Source organism: Anomaloglossus baeobatrachus, chromosome 2, assembly GCF_048569485.1.
Source record: "Anomaloglossus baeobatrachus isolate aAnoBae1 chromosome 2, aAnoBae1.hap1, whole genome shotgun sequence".
Classification (NCBI taxonomy): domain Eukaryota; kingdom Metazoa; phylum Chordata; class Amphibia; order Anura; family Aromobatidae; genus Anomaloglossus; species Anomaloglossus baeobatrachus.
Genome location: NC_134354.1, coordinates 395,966,982 through 395,978,181, shown reverse-complemented (window position 1 = coordinate 395,978,181; position 11,200 = coordinate 395,966,982).

Here is an 11,200-nt window from a genome sequence, read left to right as displayed (position 1 = left end):
CACCCGATCCCCGGGTTTAAAGGTCCGCACGGTGGCTTGTCTATTGTAGCGGCCGCTTTGCGCGGCCTGAGCCTCCTGTAAATGCTCCTTCACAATTGGCATGACCGCGCTTATGCGGTTCTGCATACCCAAAATGTGTTCAATCACACTTCTATGGGGGGTGGGCTCTTGCTCCCATGTTTCCTTTGCCAGGTCCAACAATCCCCGGGGATGTCGCCCGTATAACAATTCAAAAGGCGAAAACCCCGTGAATGCCTGTGGCACCTCACGGATGGCAAACATCAAATAGGGAAGCATCATATCCCAGTCTTTCCCGTCTTTTGAAATTACCCTTTTGAGCATGGTTTTCAGGGTTTTATTGAAACGCTCGACTAAACCGTCCGTTTGAGGATGATACACAGACGTACGCAACTGCTTGATCTGGAGTAGCCGGCATAGCTCTTTGGTCACTTTAGACATGAATGGGGTCCCCTGATCCGTAAGGATCTCCTTGGGCAACCCCACCCGGCAGAACACAGCAAACAACTCCCGAGCTATAAGCTTTGCTGCAGTATGTCTGAGAGGTATCGCCTCGGGATACCGGGTGGCATAGTCAACGATCACTAGGATGTGTTGGTGCCCTCGAGTGGACTTTACGAGGGGCCCCACCAGATCCATCCCTATCCGTTCAAAAGGGACTTCTATAATGGGTAACGGTACCAACGGACTGCGAAAATGGGTCAGGGGTGCGGTAAGCTGACACTCCGGGCAGGTTTCGCAGAACCGTTTTACCTCCCCAAAGACTCCGGGCCAATAGAACCTTTGCAATATTCGCTCCTGCGTTTTCTTGACCCCTAGGTGGCCACTCATCAGGTGTTTATGAGCCAAGTCGAGGACCCGCCGACGATGCGGCTGGGGCACCACCAACTGCTCTACCCCCACGCCCCGTATTTCATCTACCCGGTAGAGTAAATCCTGCTTAAGAGCGAAATGGGGGTACCTTACCTGGGCACCGAGCAGCTGTGCCACCCCGTCAATTACTGTCACCCGACTCCGGGCATGTATTAATGTAGGGTCCTGGAGTTGGGCAGTCCCAAACGTATCCGGGGACGCCTCCAACTCCGGGATGGGTTCGACCGTCTCAGCCTCTCCTGCCAATACCTCTAGGGGCGACCTATCGGGTTCACATTCTGTCCCTATCATGGGGACCCCTACGGCAGGTGTCCCGGATTCAGGATTGTAGGGCTCAGGTCCCGGACTGACCAATATCTGAGGAGACTTAGGGGGTCCCTTCCATAAAGTCCAAAAATAGGGCAGATCCCTTCCTAGGATCACGTCATAGGGAAGAGTGTTAAGAAGTCCCACCTCATGTTGCACCTGACCGCAAGGTGCTGTGATGGTGACAATCCCTGTGGGATAGTCTCGGCGGTCCCCATGTATGCAAACCACCCCCACGGTACGTCCTGTGGCCTTTACTTTAGCCCTCAAGGTGGATCGCACAAGGGTCACTAAGCTTCCGGAATCCAACAATCCTGTAACCGGACATCCATTCACCTGTATTTGGCACAAGTGGGGCTCCGTCTCTGGGGAGACCAGGTCAGCGGTACACACCACCTGAGCATACATTGAACCCCGCCGGGTAACCCCACAATCCATGGGCTCCGTGGTGAGTGGACACTGGGCTTCCATATGTCCCACCCGCTGGCATCGCCAACATCTAATGGGGACGGAAACCCCCTTGACGGGTTGTCGTTTAGGGTACAGAACCTTCCGGACCTCAGGAATGGCGGCCGCGGCCTCAGACGGGACGGTAGGGGACTCCTGCACCGTTGTCAGCGGTGGGTCCTTGGCCCTAGGCTTGGAGGGGCCGGACCGACGAGCGGTACGCAAAGTCTCAGTGTCCCGTATCAAGTCCTGCGTAGCCACATGCCGCTCTACCAGGGACACTAATTGGTCGAGGGTACTCGGGTCACCCTGTCCTACCCACCGTTGAACGGTGACGGGTAAAGTGCGCACAAAACGATCCACTACTACCCTTTCCACCATTTGCGCCGGGCTCAGAGTGTCAGGCTGCAACCACTTTTTTACAAGATGCAACAAGTCATAGGCCTGGGAGCGTACGGGTTTGGCTTCCTCATAGAACCACTGATTTACCCGCTGAGCCCGTACATAGGTATTCACCCCCAACCGAGCCAGTATTTCGGCTTTCAGGGTCACATAGTCAATGGCGTCCTCGGTACAGAGGTCCAGGTACGCTTTTTGGGGTTCCCCCGTCAGATAGGGTGACAATACCTCAGCCCACTGGGGGGTCGGCAGCTTTTCCCGCTCGGCCACCCGCTCAAACACCGCCAGGAACGCTTCCACATCATCCCCCGGGGTCATCTTTTGCAACGCTTGTCTCACCGCTTTCCGGACGTCGTCACCCGGTCCCGGGGTTGTTGCTGCCGGTCCGGCCCGGATCGACTTGGCCAGGAGAACCATCTGTTCTTGATGTCTTTGTTCCTGCAATTGCAAGGCTTGTTGCTGACGTGCATTGGCCTGAACCAGCTGTTCTTGGTGCCTTGTGTCCTGCCCTTGCAGGGATTGCTGCTGACGTTCCAACGCCCGGAGCATGTGTGCATTGGTCTGTTGCTGCTGTGCATTAGCCTGAGCCAGCTGCTTTAGTATGTCCTCCATGGCGTCCCCGGGTTTGGGCTGTAGTATAGCCGCTCGAATCCAGGACATGTGCTACTGGGTCACCAGGGATGGATGCTACACCTCACCGGCTGGCATGCCCGCATTCTCCACCATATGTGAGGTAGCGTGGTCGGCTGCACAGCAGAAGACACGGGATCCAGGCATTAAGGTTCACAGCACACGGTTTAATGTCCAAACAAAAGTCCACAACAATATACATGTGCCTCTCCAGCAGAGAACTCAGGGAGTTCTGTTCACTCCGTCACACCAGGCACACCTGCCCTTGTTCCTGTTTCCATTTAACCCTTCCTTCAGCCTGTAGGGAAACAGCATTAACCCTAGAGTGGATTTACTTTCTATCATGGAGTGAGCACAACCGGGGCGAGACATACCGGCCGTCATAGATAACCCCGGTCACAGTCTCACAGTATGTATATTATTTAGATTTTTCCCACATTAACAATAATTCCATATCACTAAAACAGTATGCTAGGTAGGTACATGCATGGAAAATTATTTGCAGCAAATATCCAGCACTACAGTATTGTTGTGGCGGCTATGATTGTTAAATTCGACTAGCAAACCAGTTGAAAAACCTTAAAGGGGGCCTTTTATGTCATTTTTTCTATATTAAACTACCCCAAATGTCTTATTACTCATGCAATATACATAACTAACTTGATGTTCTCAAACAAAAGTTCCCTGTATTTATCTAAACCTCCCCCCCACTTTTTATCATTAGATGAAGGCATCAGCGACCTCCTCTTTCAATAATCGGGGTGGTGCTTTGTAGCATTTGAATCATAGTGTCACAATGACTGTGGTGTGATAGCAGAAAATCGGGGCTCCTAAGTTGACCCTCAGGTTAGGGGTTACTATGCTATACCTGGTCTCAGGGATACCCCTAAAGGTGGGAAGCCTGAGTCTTCTTCCTGGCACTGCACCTGAGCAGCCCTGATCTGATACCCCCTCCTCCAGGGGAGACTGGGAAAGGGGTAACATTAAACACACAAAAATAGACTGACAGGGGAAACCAAAACTCTGTTACACCACACGCGCTCACAGAGGTACAAGACAATATAATATATAAAGCTGAGTGTATGTGTGTATGTATGTATGTATGTCCGCTAAAGGAATCCGCACCGTCGCATTTACAATCACGAAATTTTGCACAGACACTTCGTAGACTATGTTTTGACAGGAAAATGTAACCCCGCACTTTACAGTTATTCTCCAAAAAACATGCGTCTATTAAAGTAAATGGAGCCTGGAACTACTGGTTTTAATATCAGCTGTGATTGGTTGCTATAGGAACAAAAGAGATTGGTAATATAAGAAGCTTATGTGTGAGGTAATATGATGTCAGTGGGGAGACAGAGAGACAGAAAGAGACAGAGAGAGACATAGACACAGACAGAGTAAGAGGCAGACAGGGAAAGAGACACACAAACAGAGACAGGGACTGACAGACAGGGAAAGACAGAGAGAGACAGTCAAAGAGACAGACAGAGGCAGACCGACAGGGAACGAGACAGGGAAAGAGACAGAAACAGACGGGGAAAGAGACAGATGGGGAAAGAGACAGACTGGGAAAGAGACAGAGACAGACAGGGAAAGAGACAGAGAGAGACAGACAGTCAAAGAGAAAGAAGCAGACAGAGACAGACAGGGAAAGCGACAGAGAAAGACAGTCAAAGAGACAGAGACAGACAGGGAAAGAGACAGACAGAGAGACAGACAGGGAAAGAGACAGGGAAAGAGACAGGGAAAGAGACAGAGACAGGGAAAAAGACAGAGACAGGGAAAGAGACAGACAGATGGGGAAAGAGACAGACAGGGAAAGAGAGACAGGAAAGAGACAGACCTGGAAAGAGACAGACCTGGAAAGAGACAGACCTGGAAAGAGACAGACCTGGAACGAGACAGACTGGGAAAGAGACTGACAGACAGAGACACAGAGAGAGAGAGAGAGACAGACACAGAGATAGAGAGAGACAGACACAGAGATAGAGACATACAGAGAGACTGATACAGAGACAGACAGAGAGATAGACACAGACGGACAGAGAGATAGACACAGACCTACAGACAGACATGGATAGAGACAGAGACACAGGGAAAGAGACAGACACAGACAGACAGGGAAAGAGACAGACAGAGAGACAGACACAGAGACAGAGAGGTAAATAGACCGACAGACAGATATACAGAGACAGACAGAGACAGACAAAACAGACAGAGAGACACAAACAGACAGAGACTGACAGGGAGACAGCTACTATCCTGGGCGACACCAAGATACTACAGCTAGTAAAAGATAAAGAGGAAAACTAGAGCAGGGAGAAAATAATAAGACGACATGTAAACTCCACAACCAATCCAGGCAAAAAGCAATGCTTTCCAGAGAGTCTGGGACACTACAACACACAGACCAACACAGTATAACCTACAGCTAGCATAAGTCGAAGATTTCATTCACTTTAAATATGAGAAGAGCAGATGTGATTGGTTAGCTCACAACATGTAATCAAAGGAGCCTAACAAGCAGGCTACCAAAGGTTAACTCTTGCTAGCCTGACTATGACTGACCCCACAGCAGGTCAAAACCCGAGTCTGCCTGTGCGGATTAGAGACACCAGAGAAAGCATTGGGTGGAATGTCACAATCTGCAATGTGAACAGAGCCTGTCACCGCCATGACAGTCTGCAACGTTTGTGCGAAACTCTGTGTGACAGTCAGTCATGGTCCTCTTCAAATTATGCATGCCCTTTGCAATCTGATTGCTGTGTTTGAACCAATGTCATGGCAATCATCTGGCAAATCCTGCACTTCATCTATGCGCATGCTCCGGTGCCATAGAGTCAGTGACTATATGACTTCTTGTGAGCATTCATTCAGGAATGCAGTGCACCCTATCAAGCAGGAACTGTTACTCAGGGGAGTGTTATGCACCTGAAAAAGATCTTGCAACAACACCCTTTAACCTCTCCCATCCTAATAATTGTACAATGTAGTATGTGCAAGAATTCATACAGTACGTGCCCACAATGAGTTTTTGGTGGCAGTAGATTATAAACGATACTCTCCAAGCGTGTAACACAGCAACCGTGGGTTTTATTCAGGAACAAATATAATCAGCTTCATAAATCAGCAAGTGATCATTTCTGTGTGTATCTCTGATGCAGCTCTGCAGGCAGCTTCTTCTCACATAGACACAGGAAGCTAGACTAAAAGCATACAGTCACATGTTCTTCCTGCTACCTCCTCTCTCTCCTTTTTTGTGTTCTAACTTTATTAACAGCACACAAACCTAGCAAATGAACACTAATAGACAGGATTGGAGTTGTTGCACTAAACCTACACTATGCCAACAGTTTTACAAACTTTTTAATGCTGCGTATTTCCGCTTTTTACAGTATAAGCTAGGTGGATGGGATTAACAGAAATCTCATATCCACTGTGCGTAAAACCACCTGCGGAGCATTTTCCTAAGCTGCAGCACGTCAATTTCTCTTACGGGTACGCTGAGTTTTCTGTGCAGAATATCCCCATAGATTTAAATTAGATACGGATAATCCGCAGGTAAAAAATGTATGTGCTTTTTTGGTGTTTTTAAGTGTCAGAAACGCATCAAAACCGGTGTAAGGTGGACCTAATGATGTCAATACCAGGAAGTTTCAAAAACAAAACAGCTTTATTTAAAGGATAACACACCAAACATAGACAAAAAAGCAGCGTCAAAACACAATAAAACGCAGGGTGAAAAACACACAAAAAGGCAATTAAAAAATTCAAGCAAGCTAAGGTGCGAAGATAAAATTCTAAAAAAAAATTCTTAATCATCAAAAACTCAACAGATACTGATGGTGGGAATGTAGTCTTATAGTGCAGTGATGGTGTGAGTATAGGTGCTATACTGTCAGGTTGTAGAGGTGATAGGTGATTCCCCACTCTAACATACAGATTCGAATATATCGAATCCTGGCCATTTTATGATGCAGATGTAGTCGTCAATGCTGAAGTCATGACCTAGTAGGATATATGTCAGATATATAGCAGACTTAATACACTGGCATAAAAAGTATTGTGATGTGCTTTATAAGTGTTCACTCCCTTACCAGGGCTTAAAGCAAATTAAAGTAAATGTAATACACCCAGAATATAACCCCACTCCTGTAATTATAAGAGCTATATAGCGCTGCGAAAGAAGTGCTGTATATGCAGTAATAGGAAGCGCTGATGGCACTTCCTCATTTATACACCTAGTTATCTGATCACTGTCTATGTGGAGGGAGCAGGAGCTGCTGAAATATAGGTGACTTAGATAGTTCTGCTATGTAGATAGGAGGCTGCATTTCCCTTGTAACTGGGGCCAAAATACCAGTCCCAGTTACAAGGGAAATAAAATGAAAATAAAAATATTTAAATGCAGCTCCAAAGATGTTTTATGGCCTTTAGGGGGTACAATATATAAAATAAATGTGTGCCGCCCCTGCAGTAACCAGGTGTCACAAAAATAAGGTAACAATTAAGGTAACAGCCCAAGTCCAACATAACTGTGCCAGCCACTACATACACACTAGCACACCAGGACATTTACACTCGTGTACCCGGCTGGGAGCCTCACCTAGCCAGATGACAGGGCTGGGCACTGTAGATAACAGGCAGCCAACTGGGAAGAAGAGACCACACCTGGGGAAGGAGATAGTGACCTGGGGAGTGTGGGTAGTCTGCACAAGAGAGTCAGTCGAGTTTAGGAAGTGAAAGAGGAAGGGTGTCAAGATAGACTAGAGGCTCTTGAGACACATAGAAAGAAGGAGAAAGAGACTACAAAGAACCTGAGTTGTAAGAACAGCCACTCAGAGGAGGAAAGTAGCTGTGGAGTGAGAGAGCAAACCCCAAGGACAGACAGACCCTGTGGGGTGGACATCCAAAGCTCACAGCACTTTGCATGCAGGGGTGCAAATCCCCAGAACAGACACAGACTTTAAGCCCTCTGTTAACTCTGCCAGGCGGGTGGGTTTCCAGGCCTCATCTGCCACTCTTTAACGTCCGAGGCATCAGCAGCAAAGCAGGACCGGGACACATACTCTTAAATAGTCCAAGCTGCCTGCGGCAGGACCCACACGCCAGGGGGACCTGCAAGTGCTCCACGCCAGGGAGGACCCAGAAACACAGAGTGCACAGGTGGAGAGTGGCACCAGGTTGGCAGGCACAGCCATCAGGACAAGGGCGCACCTGGAATCCAGTAAGTCTCAGGCGTCGAACCATTGAGTATACATCATCAAACTGCCCTCTTTGTCTGGACTGCTTCATTGCCACGCGCCTCTACGTTAACCCTTCAACTACCCCTGGGGAAAAGCCCTGCTCGCGGAGGGTTCTACCATCTATGCTGCCCCCATCCATCATCCCCAATGGAAACCCGCAGCGGCGGCCCTATCATCCCTGGCCGCAAACCACGAGTGGCATAGTCGGACTTTTATTTTCTTTTTTTTCATTTAAAAACTGTTTGACGGTGCCCCCGGGTCCGGTACCACTCAAGCCACAGATCGGCCAGATCCGAGCAGCTTGGCTGCCCCGGAGCGCGACAAATGAAAATAATTAAAAAATTCCTGGTAGAAAATTACTATGTATGCTATATAATAGCATACCTTTCACAGATAAGGGGTTCACAATGGAACACAGTTTGTATGGTAGGGTCAATTTTCCATCTCCAGTTAATGGGTAAGTGTCTATCTTCAGAAAAGTGTAAGCTCTTATCGTCGGGGGGGGGGGGGGGTCTTTTTCTCTCTCTCTCTTCTGTAGTGAGTAAGATCTTATGATCAGCGGGTTCTCTTACTTTCTTTCTTACTTTCTTTTCTGTTTTCTTTTTTTCTTTCTTTCTTTCTTTCTTTCTTTCTATGTCAGTGTACAAGTTCTTTTGGTCAGTGGGGTTCTATTTCTCTCCTCTCTCTCCAGTATATTGTAGCACCCTTACGGTACCAGGTGCCACAAATGTAACTAGTGGAAACCCAAACCCCGGAATACCCATGCCAGCAAGTACACCAGCACCCTCAGGCCACATACACAACCCCAACAGCAGACTGGGAGACTGCCTAGCAACAGGTAAAAGGGAAGGGCACTGACTGGATAGTTGCCACCCAATCTGTAGGGAGAGACTCAGTGAGGGGGAGGGGCCAGTGGTCAGTTGGGAAGTTGGCGGGAGGAAGTAGTGAGTTAAGTGAAGGAGTGATGAAGTGAAGGAGAGAAGTGAAGGTGTAGAGGAGTTGTGAGGAGAAAAAGAGAGAAAAGTACAGAAACTGACCTGAAGAACCACCAGAGTGCTGTAAAAGGAGAGAGGGAATGTGGAGTATGGAACCAGGACTCCAGGCACCATGGGTTACCTGTGGAAGTGCAAAACTCCAGGAACCACGGGAGGCCTGTGGAAGTCTGGAACCAAGGCTTACAGGACTCAGCACAAGGTGGGGTGCAGACCCTAGGACAGTGGTACACTTTATGGTCAGCTGTTAACTCTGCCAGGCGAGAACATCTCCAGGGTCTATCACCAACCAAACAATCCTGAAGCACAAACAGCAAAGAGGGGACCGGGGACTGAACCCCTTAAATAGTCCAGGCTGCCTGCATTAGGGCCAAGGCTAAGGAAAAGGGACTCCCAAGTAGCTCCAGGCCACGGGAGTCCAACTACAACGAGTGTGCATGGAGGACAGCCAACCCAGGTCACAGCTGGCATGGATAACAAGGGAACACCTTGAACCGGCACCAATGGGTCCCGGTACTACAAGTAAATGCAAGACAAGTTGAAACTACAATACTGGTGTGGACTGTTTATTATCGCCCCGTGCACTCACATAGATGCTTTCCCATTACAAACCGCATCATTCACTGCTGGGGCCTGTCCACTGCTTGCAGAGGGCTCAAACACCTAAGCTGCACCACTCCATCAGCCCCCGCAGGACCCTGCAGTGGCGGCTCCAAATAACCTGGCCGCACACCGCAAGTGGCGTAGTCGAGAACTCTTTTACTTTTATTCTTATTCCCCTTTTAATATTAACCCCTTTTTATCGGACCGACCCCAGGGTCCCAGAACCGGGCATCGGCCGCGACAACGACTCCCCCTAAGTGTCACACACGCTCGGGACCGAGTACCCCACAGCCCAGGGGCGTCACAATATACTCTTCTGTAGAGTGTAAGTACCTATGATAAGCGGGTCCTCTTTCTTTCTTCCTTTCAATTCATTCTCTTTCTGTCTTTCTTTCTTTCTTTCTTTCTTTCACTGTGTAAGCTCATTTGGTCAGTGGGGTTTTATCTCCCTACTCTCCCTCAAGTATATTTTCTGAGCGATTAACTGCTTTTCATTCTTAAGATTCGTGCAATTTTATTTGCCACACATCAAATTTTTGGAAAGAAAAATACAGTGAAGTCTTCAAATTCAAATTTCAAATGATCTGCTAATCTCTACATGGTGTGATTGGCTTGAGGTTCACCTTAGCAAGTTATACTTTGTTTTTACAAAATTTACACTACAGTTGTGTCTGGTGAGGTTGGCTGCTGTGTGAAGCACAAGCTTCAGAGAAAGTTAGCGTATTGAAAGATGATTTAATTCTAGTCTATATTACACGTAATCTGTTTAAGATTCTAGAATTCTTAGGATGACAAGTGCCAGTTTTTTGTCTTTTACTACATAATATCAGGCACTGTTCTAGGTTGGGTCGTCCCATATGGAGTGAATATTTTGTTTCTTTATTAGTACTTCTGCTCCTGAAATATTTAACATTTAAGTCCATAGAAAATATACAGCACACTAAAAAGGGTAGATAAGGCCATGTTTTTGAGAGCAAAGCAGTAAAAGGTCAGGGGCAGGACCATATAAGATGATCGTATAGCGTGAGAAGGTAAAACACACTATCAAAATGCATGAATTTCAGTAGAGATGCTTGAGATTTGACAGTATTTGCTGAAGGCAAGAGAGACAACTAAGTACTCACAGAGTGAATGGGCTGCCTTATTATTTGTTTGAGTTTCCACAATGAAGAACCAGATACAGTGTATGCTAATGTGTGCTAGAAATATGACTGACTAGAAGATGTACCATTAGCTAAGCAAAGGAGGGAGATGAGCAGTAGCATTTACCTTGCTCAATTAGAATGATGAGACCAAATTACCTTCAGCATGATCGCTACAGAAATAGATCATTGGTCCCTGGCATATACAGGTGAAGATCAGACAGGGTTAGCTCAGTGCATAGGACTGAGCCATTTTTTATGAGAAGAAAAAGAAAGCAATTCATAATAAGATGAAGTGCAAATTACTAAATACAATGAATGGTTCTTTTATCAGACACCCATCTAGTAACGCTTAGGACCTCATCTGACCTTCAGCGCCCCTGTAATTCATTCTGGCATAAATTCAACTAGGAGTTGAATCTTTCCAATATTGTACCAAATATACAATAGGTTCTCAGAGTTGTCATAACTTAGGTGCCATGCTCTGAACAGCCCGTTTTACCTCAATGTCTTATAACATAAGGCCCAAGAATGAAGGAAA